The sequence below is a fragment of the Palaemon carinicauda genome, chromosome 18 (genome assembly GCF_036898095.1).
Source record: "Palaemon carinicauda isolate YSFRI2023 chromosome 18, ASM3689809v2, whole genome shotgun sequence".
Lineage (NCBI taxonomy): Eukaryota > Metazoa > Arthropoda > Malacostraca > Decapoda > Palaemonidae > Palaemon > Palaemon carinicauda.
The window spans coordinates 92,565,094-92,577,593 of record NC_090742.1 but is presented as its reverse complement, the minus strand read 5'-3'; positions in this window follow the sequence as shown (position 1 = coordinate 92,577,593).

Genomic DNA, 12,500 nt, shown 5'->3' with positions numbered 1-12,500 from the left:
CAATCTGATAATCCTAATACCATATCACTCATATCATCTATCAGTCATCATACCATGTCACTGACATCCTCAATGAAACATTACACCATACTACTCATATTCCAAATTAGTCATGACATATCACTCACATCGGCTATCAATCATAATACCATAACCCCTTTTATCCTCTAATATCATAATATATCAATCACATCCTTTATTACTCATATCATAATACCTACCTTTCCGATTAATCATGATATATCACTCACATCCTCTATCATATCACACAGTTCACATCTTCTATTAGCCACAATATATCACTCCTGTCTCGTATCAATTAGGATAATCATACCACTGGTATCTATTAATCACGATACCATACCGCTCACATCATGGACATGAGTAATCAGAGATTTTAGACCTCCGCCAATGAATACATTTTTCTTAAGTCTACGGACGAAAGACTTAATTTTTCCTCTTGCTGACCGTTGGTGAATCTACAGTAACATTAGACTAAAGTCTACAGACAACCCATCCAACTTTCCATATGCTGACTGTAGATGATGGAAAATGTAATGTTGATCAAGAATCGTGACCCTGATCCGTATCACTTTAAAATTTCATGTTTTTTTTTCGAGACATAGTATCTGCCGAATGTTAAAATTTGGTGAAAATCCAGTTTCGTCATAATTCGTCAATCTATGTTGATGTAATCTTTAAAAAATGTTAAAAATGGAAATCTGGATCTGGAATCCGGATCCAGTACCGGATCATCTCTAAAAGTTATTGGAGTCTCCCATGGCCTATAATCTATCTGTGGTGTAAATTTCGTCAAAAGCCGCCAGTTTGTTTTCAGGTTATCTGAAAAAAAAAAAAAAAAAAAAAAAAAAAAAAAAAAAAAAAAAAATAGGGTCGTCCATGGCCTATGCCCTATGATCTATCTGTGGTGAAAATTTCGCCATAATCCATAGAGTAGTTTTAACCTAATCCTATACATAGACAGACTGACGGATACAAAAATAAATAAGTAATACGAATATTTTATAACCTTATTTGCAGAGGTGAAAATTGCGATGTCTCTGTCAGTTTATAAAATCAACAAATGTGAAATACTTTTCTTTCCTGTTTGTGTATTTCATTATTTGTTGACATATGTTTCTAATTTTATTTCTTTTGATTATTAATAAAAGTTATTTCATATCCTGCGATGTTGATTACGCCTTTACTTGATCATTTTACCCCATCAAGTTAGTTTCAAGTTTTACGCAGCAAAACTTATAATACGAAAAAAGTATTAGAGGAAAATTAATTTCCAAAATAAATGAGTTTTAGCTTCGCAGAAAAGTGTAATAAAGGCATCAAAGAAATCAATTAAAAATAAATAAAGGTAATTCTGAAATTTTCAACTGCCTATGTAAAAGAGTTTACCATTTCAGACTTATCTATACGAATACTGCATTTTGCACATATACCAATAGGTTTTAAGATACTTTGATGTTTCAAAATTATAAAATTAAAATGATAAACAGTACTAAGGTTTTTGCTGAAAATAGAATCTTTAGTCTTCTATTGTCATTGAATTCATGGCTACGCTTTATATGTTGCTTTATTTCATAGAAGAAATAATTCATTTATGTTCATTTACATCTCCTTGGATAAGTCACCCAATCATCTCTAATCACGAGCTGGATGGATAGTCACTAAATAATAATGCATACCTATGGAGCAAATGTTTCGTGATGAGACAGGCCGAGAGAGGTTGTGACTCTAAAGGCAAGATGAAAGCAACTGAGTAACTTTATTACAGAACATCCAGTTTATATATACATCAAGTACAGGCAAGAAGGTAATAAAATGTATCAGACTATTTCATGTCCAACTGGCAACCAGTTCTGTAAACAGTTAATGGTAAGAAAACAGACGGGTTGATACAGGTCGCTGTCAGTGCGAAGGGACAGTGAAGATGCAAAGATTAATATATGCAAAAAAGACAAATGTCGATACTATGTACGATCGCGTGACAGACGTTTGGTACATGGCTCCCAGCTTAAAAATGACATACTGTACATATAAAATAGGGCGCCCTGATCTAGAGAGGCGAACTGTAGGCGGGTCATCTGGCAGGAGATAAGCAGGTTTTAGATGATCAATGGAGACCCAGTTTTCTTTGCCACGAATGTTTAGTAGGAATGCTTTCGGACTGCATTGGATCACAAGGAAAGGGCCCATGTATGGGGGCGTTAGCGGAGGCTTGCTAGTGTCGTTTCATAGGAAGACGAGAGTTGCAGAGTGCAAGTCTGTCAGTATGTGATGCTTCGCTGGGTGCTTGTAAGTTTGGCGGCATGGAGCAAACTTTCCCACGACGTGACATATGCGCTGGAGATCGTCGGAGGAGGTTATAGATGGAATAAATTTTGTAGGGACAACAAACGGGTCGCCATACACCATTTCAACTGCTGAGACGTCAAAGGCATCTTTAAGAGTGATCGTTAGTCCCAGGAGGACCCAGGAAAGCTGAGTGCACCAGTTGGAGTCCTTGCAGCGGTACATTAAAGCTGCTTTGAGGGTGCGTTAAAAACGTTCAACCATTCCATTGGCAGCGGGGTTGTAGGCAGTTGTCTGATGTAGGGTGATGCCCAGGAGACTCACTAATGATGTCCACAATTGAGAGGTGAAAGTTGTACCCGTGTCAGAAGTAATATGCTCAGGGATACCAAATCTTGCAATCCATCCTGAGAGTAAAGCAGATGTACATGAGGCGGACGTTGCAATTTCCATGGGAATGGCTTCAGGCCAACGGGTGGAGCGGTCGATGACGGGAAAGAGGCAATGATATCCTTGTTATGTGGGTGGGGGGCCTACGAGGTTAACTTGAATGTGGGCGAAACGACGCTGAGGTTGAGGAAAGGTGCCACTCCTGCATCCGTGTGTCGATGTACTTTGGAAGTTTGGCAAGAAGTACAGGCGTGGACCCAATCTTTAGCATCCTTAGAAATGCCGTGGCAAATGAACTTCGTCTTCAGCATCTGTGCAGTAGAAATGCATGAGGGATGTGAAAGGCCGTGAATGAAATCAAACACCCGTCGACGCATGGGAGCAGGAATCCAAGGTCGCTGTCTACCAGTACTGACGTCACAGAGGAGGTTAGTGTTTGAGTCGTCAAGGGGGACATCTTCCCAACGGAGGGATGTGCAGGATGTCCTACATGCTTGATGCTCTGGATCCTGTCATTGGACTTCAGCCAAGGCGTTGTAATCCAATCCCAGTTGAACATCAGCCAACGTGTTTCTTGGCAGAGGGATTCATTTTCCCAGGTATGTGTTGAAGGGAGCAATTGTATTCAGACATGGCGGAGAGATGTCGGCGTTGACGGGCGGACCAGGCATCAGACTGTCGAGTGAAGGCGTGCACCAGAGGCATGTGGTCTGAGCAAATGACGAAGGGTGTACCTTCTAAGAAATGGCGAAAGCGACGGACAACCAAGTGCACTGCCAGCAATTCGCGATCGAAGGTAAAATAACCCTATTCAGCCTCGGAGAGTATTTTGCTGTAGAAGGCCAATGGGCAGGGCAAGACGTTGACCACCTGTTCGAATACTGCAGCAATAGTGACATCGCTGGCATCGGTGGAGAGAAAGAGAGGGGTGTGTGGGATGGGAAAAATGAGAGCAGCAGCAGTTGATAAGGTATTCTTTGCATTGCAGAAGGCCGCTTCTTGAAGTGGACAATACTTCAGGTCTTTTGGCTTGCCCTTGAGGGAGGCGTAGAGGGGAGCAAAAGTGGCTCTAATGGCTGGCAGAAAACGGTTATAATAGTTGATCATGCCCAAGAATTCCTTCAGTGCTTTGACGGTCGAGGGCATGGGGAAGTTCTGAATGGCTGTTTCCTCCTCAGGGAGGGGATAGACTTCTCCAGGAGTGATCCGGTGCCCTTATAACGACACTTTGTTGGCACCAAAGGTACACTTGTCGTACCTGACTACAAGGCCGTTTTGTTGCAGGCGGTCGACCACGATGCACAGATGACGGAGGTGTTCCTCTTTTGAGGAAGAGAACACAAGTATGCCTTTCACGTAACATACACAGAAGGAGAGGTCCCCTAAGATGCCATCCATGAGACATTGAAAAGTGTCCCCAGCATTACGAAGGCCAAAACAGGATTAATTTAATGTGTATGTACCGAACGGAATGGTGATGGCGGTCTTAAGGATGTCTTCTGGGTTCATAGTCCCCTGATAATACCCCTTCAGGAGGTTGAGCGTGGAGAAAATCTTTGCTTTGTGCAGGTATGAGGTCACGTTGGCGATGTTTGGGAGAGGTAGTGATCCGGTTCTGTTTGCATGTTTAGGCGCCTGTAATCCCCTTATTTCCTTATTTCCTTATTTTTTGTTTGGGTTCCCTCAGGTCCCTCAGTGTGAGGCACCTCGTATATCCACCAGAGAGTTGCTAATGCATCTTCCGGTGTATTTTGCATCTTCCAGTCTTGGATGGTCTGGGATGCATCTTAGGTATTTATCGAGCTTATTCTTAAACACATCTACGCTCACTCCTGATATGTTTCTTAGATGAGCTGGCAGCACATTAAAGAGTCGCTGCATTATCGATGCTGGTGCGTAGTGGATTAATGTCCTGTGCGCCTTTCTTAGTTTACCTAGTATATTTTTTGGCACTATTAATCTACCTCGGCTTGCTCTTTCTGATATTTTTAGCTCCATGATATTTTCAGTAATTCCTTCTATTTGCTTCCATGCTTGTATTATCATGTAGCGTTCTCTTCTCCTTTCTAGACTGTATAGTTTTAAAAATTGCAGTCTTTCCCAGTAGTCAAGGTCCTTAACTTCTTCTATTATAGCAGTGTAGGACCTTTGTACACTCTCTATTTGCGCAATATCCTTTTGGTAGTGTGGGTACCATATCACATTGCAGTAAAGCATAATCATGTGTTCAGCTTTTCTTGTTTTAAGTGTCTGAATAACATTCCCATTTTTGCTTTACATTTAGCCAACAGTGTTGCTATTTGGTCGTTGCATAACATATTCCTATTTAACATTACACCAAGGTCTTTAATTGCTTCCTTGTTTGTGATTGTCTCATTATTAGGTCCCTTGTATGCATATACCATTCCTTCTCTGTTTCCATAATTTATTGATTCGGATTTATCGGAGTTAAATACCATCCTATTTATCTCCGCCCATTCATATATTTTGTTTAGATTTCTTTGTAGTGAGTTCCTATCTTAATCACAAGTAATTTCTCTACTTATTCTTGTGTCATCGGCGAAACTTCTCACTACGGAGTTTTCAACATCACAGTCTATGTCTGAGATCATAATAACAAACAGCAGTGCAGCTAATACCGTACCTTGTGGCACGCCAGATATTACCTGGGCTTCATCTGATTTCTCATCATTTGCAACCACTATCTGTTTTCTGTTTTGCAGGAATTCTTTTACCCATTTTCCTATCTTTCCCACAATATTATGCTTTCTCATTTTTTTCTCTAATATATTATGGTCTACCTTGTCAAAGGCTTTTGCAAAATCTAGATAGATCACATCTGTGTCTTTTTCATTTATCATATTTTTGTATATGTTTTCATAGTGTGCTATCAGTTGGGTCTGTGTACTTTTTCCAGGCACAAAACCGTGTGGACCTATATTAAACAAATTATTTTTAACTAAATGGTTCATTATTTTCTTTTTTATTACCCTCTCATACATTTTCATATGTGATGTTAGACTAACAGGTCTATAATTGCTTGCCTCTAGTCTTGATCCATTTTTGAAGATAGGGGTTATATAAGCTAATTTATGTTTAACATATATCTCGCTCATATCTACACTTTGTCTTAGCAGTATTGCAAGTGGTTTCGCGATAGTGTTTGCAGTTTTTTTTAACAAAATAGCTGGAACTCCATGTGGTCCGGCTGCCGATCCATTTTTAATTTCGTTTATAGCCTTGACAATATCTGCTTCATTAATATCTATATCCGTTAGATATTCAACATTTTCTTCTCTCATTTCTGTTTCATTATTCTCATTCGCAATTCTTGGCGTGAACTCACTCTTATATTTTTCTGCTAATATGTTGCATATTTCCCTTTTTTCATTCGTTAGCCGTCCTTCAATTCTTAGAGGGCCTATTTCTAATCTCCCTTTATTCATCTTTTTTGCTTAGGAGTAAAGTACTTTGGGGTTTCTTTTTATATTTTGAAGTGTTCTTTCTTCTAAATCCCTTTTTTCATTTTCTTTCGACTGTATAATTTTTTGTTCTGCATTTTCTATCTTACATTTTATTTCCATCATTTTCCACACATTTTTTTCTTTTGCAAGATTTTTCTTCCTATTTCTAATTTTCTGAAATAAGATCCTTCTGTCTCTTGGTATACACGTCTTTTGTTTATTGTTTTTTTTCGGTACATATTTTTCAACAATTTTCTCCAGTATTTTGTACAGTATGTCCGTATTTACCTGTATATTATCACTTACAAATACATTTTTCCATTCTTTATTCAGTTCTTCGTTTATTTCTGACCATTTTATATTCTCACAGTAAAAATTATATTTTCCGTATCCTTCCCAAAGTTTTGTGCTTTTATTAATTCTGCGATCACTTGCTTTAGAATGGACTATCAATTCTATGACATTGTGGTCTGAAATTCCCGTGTTATACACTATTATTTCTTTGACATAATTCACCTCATTCACAAATACTAGATCTAGGACATTTTCCTTTCTTGTGGGAATGTGATTTATTTGTTGCATATTATGTTCTAATAGCATATCTTGAAGCTTTTCAAATTGCCTCTTATGTTTCGCGCTACTATTACTCTCTTTTTTATATGTATACATACAACCACTTTCTTCTAATCGTTCTTTCCAATCCACGAAAGGAAAGTTAAAATCTCCGGATAGGAGTATATTCCAGTCTTTATGGTTTCTACATATATCATCTTTTATTTTTTTTATTATTATGTCAAACTCCTTAGTATTTGGGGGTCTGTAAACTACAATATTCACAAGTGTTTCAAATTCCAATTCTACCGCAATCAATTCACATTCTTTGTTGCTGTATTTTTCATAGACTTTTCCTTGATTTATGTCTCTTCCATACATTGCGGTTCCCCCTTGATTCCTATTTTTTCTGTCTGATCTATAAGTTTGGAAACCCTTTATCTGGTCATCACTGCCAGTCTCTTGGGAATACCATGTTTCACTTATATTTAATATATCTATTTTTTCAATTTGGGTTAGTTCTTCTAAGAACTCTATTTTCCTTTTAGAGTTACTCGTGACTAAACCCTGTGCATTCATCACTATTATGGTTTGTGTTTCATCCCCATTATTTAATATTGGTAATAATATGGATTCTCCCATGCTTCCTTCCTGTTCTGATATGATGTTCTTTTCTTCATTTCCCGGAATTCTGCCATTAAAAAATCCAACTTTTCTATTATATTTGCTCTTTCGCCTTCATATTTTTTTATTTTTTTTTTGTGTATACCTGCAATTATCCCCATATCTGCACCAACCCCTGGCATTATAGATGCATTTTTTGTAGTTGGGCTCTAAATGTGCATATTTAGGTTGGATGGCCTCATATCTTGGGGCTTTTGGTTCATAGCGCGGTATATACACGGCCTGCTTTTTTGTTTCTTTTTTTGTTTCATTTTTGCTTTCATTTTTCTTTTCAGTTTGCTGAGTTTTCTTACTTTCCTTCATGGTTGCTGGATGCATATATCTACATTCTTTGTTGAAACTGCATCCTTTTCCTTCTTTTAGTTTTTTGCATATTTTTGGATGGAGATCTCTGCATTCGTCTCCATATCCGTCTAAATATGCACATTTACCATATATTTCATAATTATGGCATATCTTTGGATGCTTGTAGTAGCATCTTTCGCCGAATTTGCAATTCCCTCTTTTCAGCAAATTGCAGACTATATCTTTCTTTTTTTTTTTTTGTTCTTGCTCTTCCCTAAAAGTATGTAGGATCGGGTAGTCTCTTGGGTCTATTATTTGTTTCCATCTGATAATTTATTTCATCATAAGTATGTTGTAGGATTGCATCATAAGTTATATCAATGATTCCTCTGCATCCTTACACATATCATGTCCATTTTTCTCTTCTTCTTTTTTTTTCTTCTTCTTCTTCTTCTTCTGCTTCTTCTTCCTCTTCTTTATCTTCAACTATTTACAGATTTAGTCTCGACTTAATTATATTTTCTATCCAGACTAAGCATGTTGAGCAGAATACCTTTGTGTCTTTATTTTTGATTTTTTGCTGTATTTCAGCACATGTAGGGTGTGTTGGAACATGGCTTGCATCACATTTTCTAATCAATTGTTGAGGATTATTAATGGAATACCATATCTTACATATATTACACCATTTCGGCATTCTTTTTCCCAATGCATCAATCAGCATATTCACCATATTGGACTTCTTATTGTTCTTTAATGGAATGTGTTGATTGATGTAAATTTTCTTTATAAGTCTCTTTATCACTTTGATCTTCTTTGGAATTTCTTTTATTATTTTGCTGATGTTTTCCGCAGATTTGCTCCAGTTTGTTGGATCGTATTGTTTCAATATGTCTGCGAATATTTTTTCGTCATACTGGTTGGAGTTTCTAGTGACCTCTGTTATCAGACTGTCAAGCTCTTGTTTTGCCAACTCATGGAATTTACTTTTGCTGAGTCCAGCGATGTCTCTCCAAGCCTTGCCTGTATTGTACATAGCCATCTTGATTAGATTTTTAGTAATTCACAAGATAACTATTCTATGCCGACGTTTTATCCCACTTTTCTGACCTCAAACTAATGACCGACTATTCACGAAAACTTGTAGCTATATTGCACACGATAGCCTTTTGTTATCCGCGTTAAATCAGGATATTCTTAGGGTCTCACAAGTGTATTCACTCTGCGGCACACAGATGCAACTCGAGAGAGGAGGGAGCCGTCTTACTTCAGCACAATATGTAAGGGTGATGACCATGGAGACCTTTTAGCAAAGGCCCATTTCCTCCATTTCGGCAAACTTCTGTTTGGCGGCTACCAATTGATCTGGTGCCAGACGTCTTAATTTTGCGAATACTGGGGGTCCCGTTGTCTTGATATGGTGATAAATACGTTGCTTGGCAGGAGCCGTGGGTGTTTGGCGAAGTTCTGGATGGAAAACTTCTGGGTACGACGTGAGGAGGTGGGCGTAGGCGTCCGTGGGTGCGCTGATGTGTAGAGCGAGGTTGGAGGGGGCGGGTTGAAGAGGTGTCGACAAGTACGGGTCTACGTTGACCAATCGTCGGTGGCGATATCGACCAGATGGTGGAAATGGGAGAGGAAATCTGCACTGAGGAATGGCAATGACATCAGGAACGAGAAACTTCCAATTAAATTTACCGTTTCCAAACGATAATGTGAGGTTCTCATAACCGTAGGAGGGTATCGCAGATCCATTGGCAGCTACCAAGCGGACGTCGGCAAACTTAGACAGACTATGTCGTGTCCTGAAGAGTTCCATTGGCAAAAAAAAAAACGACAAGCACCTGTGTCTACCAAAAATTGCACGCCCGTTCCTGCATCATGTAAAAAGAAAAGATTAGAAACACGGGAGACCACCGGCCACAAGCGATGGCCTACTTATAAGTTTCTTGGCAACTGACAATCCTTGGCACATTTCTTCATGGCAGCCCGGAATCTCGATTGGTAGTAGCAAAAATGCGGCTGATGGGCGGCAGTAAGTGGCAGTAAAAGTCGTTGATTGGGGCGCGAGCGAGTGGTGGGTGAGCTGTGGCTTTGTCGCCACTCCGGCACGTCACGGGGTAGGAGTGTGTGTCCTACGGCATTAACGTCAGCTTCGGTTGACGTTGAATATGTGTCCTCTTCGTCAGGAGTGGAGGCGTTGATAGAGGTCTTGAAGGTCATGAAGTGGCTATCCATAAGGGCGTCGATTTTGGTCATCAAGTCCTTTATGGGTAAACTATCGACATCGGATATGGCAGCGCGTGCAGGTTCAGGTAAACGGTGTACCCAAAGGGCACGAAGATGGTTCACCTCACGAGGAGAGCCGTCTGCAGCAGGTTGCAGGCGAGCGATACTTATCATATCCCTAGAGGCGAGAGAAGCCCTGTGGTCCTCCAACGTTTGTTGAGAGATCTGAATAAAGCTTTGCTATACGGGCGGCTGACGACGGCAAGTCCTACTGCAGAAGGTATGTTTTGAGGGCGTCATATGCTGTTGGGGTGTCTCCTTGTTCACAAAACCAGTCAGAGATTTCTGGGAAGGTGTCCTCGGTTATCGCCGGGAGAACATAATCTGCTTTGGTGGTTGAACGAGTCACGTCCTTGATGCGGAATTGGACTTCTGCGCGCTGAAACCAAGCAGATGCCTCTCCGCTGGCGAACGATGATAGTTTGAATGGGGCGGCGCCAACATCCTTTGAGTCTGCCATAGTACCAGTGAGGGGGGAAAGGCAGGAGGAGAGAGTCGACTTCCGGGGTCACAAATCAGACAGGCCGAGAGAGGCTGTGACTCAAAAGGCAAGATGAGAGCAACTAAGTAACTTTATTAGAGGATATCCAGGTCATGAAATATAATAGGCCATTTCATTTCCAACCGGTTCTGTTAACAGTTAACAAAAAGAAAAACAGACAGGTTCTTACAGGTCGCTGTCAGTGTGAAGGGAGAGCAAGGATACAATGGATAACATATACAAAAAAAAAAAAATGTCGTTACCATGTACGATCATGTGACACACGGTTGGTACAGTGAATACAAGTTTTAGAAAATTATAAACCTCATTGCCAAAATCAGTGTTGACGATTACTAATACCGCCTAATTAATCACCCGATTTGATCACCTAATCATTCAATATAAAATACTATTGGAATAAATATTCGATGTATATCGTTATTATATAGCCTTAGCAAACGATTATCAATATATATATATATATATATATATATATATATATATATATATATATATATATATATATATATGATTTCTTACTTATCCCCTCGTATAATCTCATTGTCCTTTTTTTATGTCTTAAAGCAAAGAGGTATATCAATTCATAAACAAAAAGTCAAATGGTGATGAAACCGAACCAGATAACCCATAAATTGCCGTTAAACCCCTTTACAGCTATAGTAGAAATATTTAATTGAATTTTATAAATGCTCTATATTGTAGGTATATTAGTGTAGCTAATTAGGTTTGAAAGTCTTCATTTTTTTCATCTCATATTAACAAAGTATCTTATGGTAAACTACGCATGTGCAACCCAGAACACTTAAATATATTCGATCTCACAGTGATATACAAAGTTTATATATATATATATATATATATATATATATATATATATATATATATATATATATATATATATATATATATATATATATGCATGTGTGTGTCCGTGTGTTTATTTATATATGTGTATATATATATACACACACACACATATATATATATATATATATATATATATATATATATATATATATATATATATATATATATATATATGTGTGTGTGTGTGTGTGTGTGTGTGTGTGTGTGAGTGTGTGTGTGTGTGTAATCAATTTCTTAGAGGCTTGGGAAACGCTTCCCAATCCTACCTGAGTAATTATTTGAAATTATTCGTAAACAACTCACCCAGCTATTCTACCCGACGTACGTCATAGAAAAGGCCTTCAACAAAGTCAACAAAAGATATTATAAAGATCATGATGTTACAAACCAGAGAAAATTCTAAAAATAAGAAAAAACTTCCATATATAAAAGGCATTAAAAACAACAAATAATATCAAATCTGAGAACCTCTTTGTTTTTTTCATATCCCAAGACCATAGGAAGCGCCCTTATTATTGTTTATCAAAATAAGAGAAATATAGAATCCGGCGTTCATAAAGTACCAGATGGAGATTGTGAAAAAGTCTACGTTGGACAAAGGGCCCGTTCGATATCTCAAAGATTATCCGAACATAAAAGATGTTAGGTGTGGCTATGAAAACAAGGGGATTTTTGTTCACCTTGTAGATTTAGGGCACCAGATTAATTTGAGTGAGTTGTCTTTGCTTTTTAAGAGTACTGTACCAGCTGTGTGTCACATGATCATACATAGTTCATTTTGTGTATATATTATGATTGTATCTTCGCTCTTCCCTCGCACTAAAAAGAACCAGAATAAACATGTCTGCTTTTCTCCTCTGTAACAGTGTCTGATTTTTTTAACATGAAATTTCTTTTTGCTTTGAGCTATTGTATATAAAGGAGATATTCTGTAATAAAGTTACTCAGTTGCTTTCATACTGCCTTTGAGTCACAACCTTCTCTCGGCTCGTCACATTGGTGACCCCGGAGTGACCTCAAGGGCAAGCCAAAGGACCTGAAGTGGGATCCCCTTCAAGAAGCAGCCTTCTGCTATGAAAAGAAGGCCTTATCAACTGCTGTGGCTCTCACTTTTCCTACCCCACATGCCACTCTCCTTCTCTCCACCGATGCCAGCGATG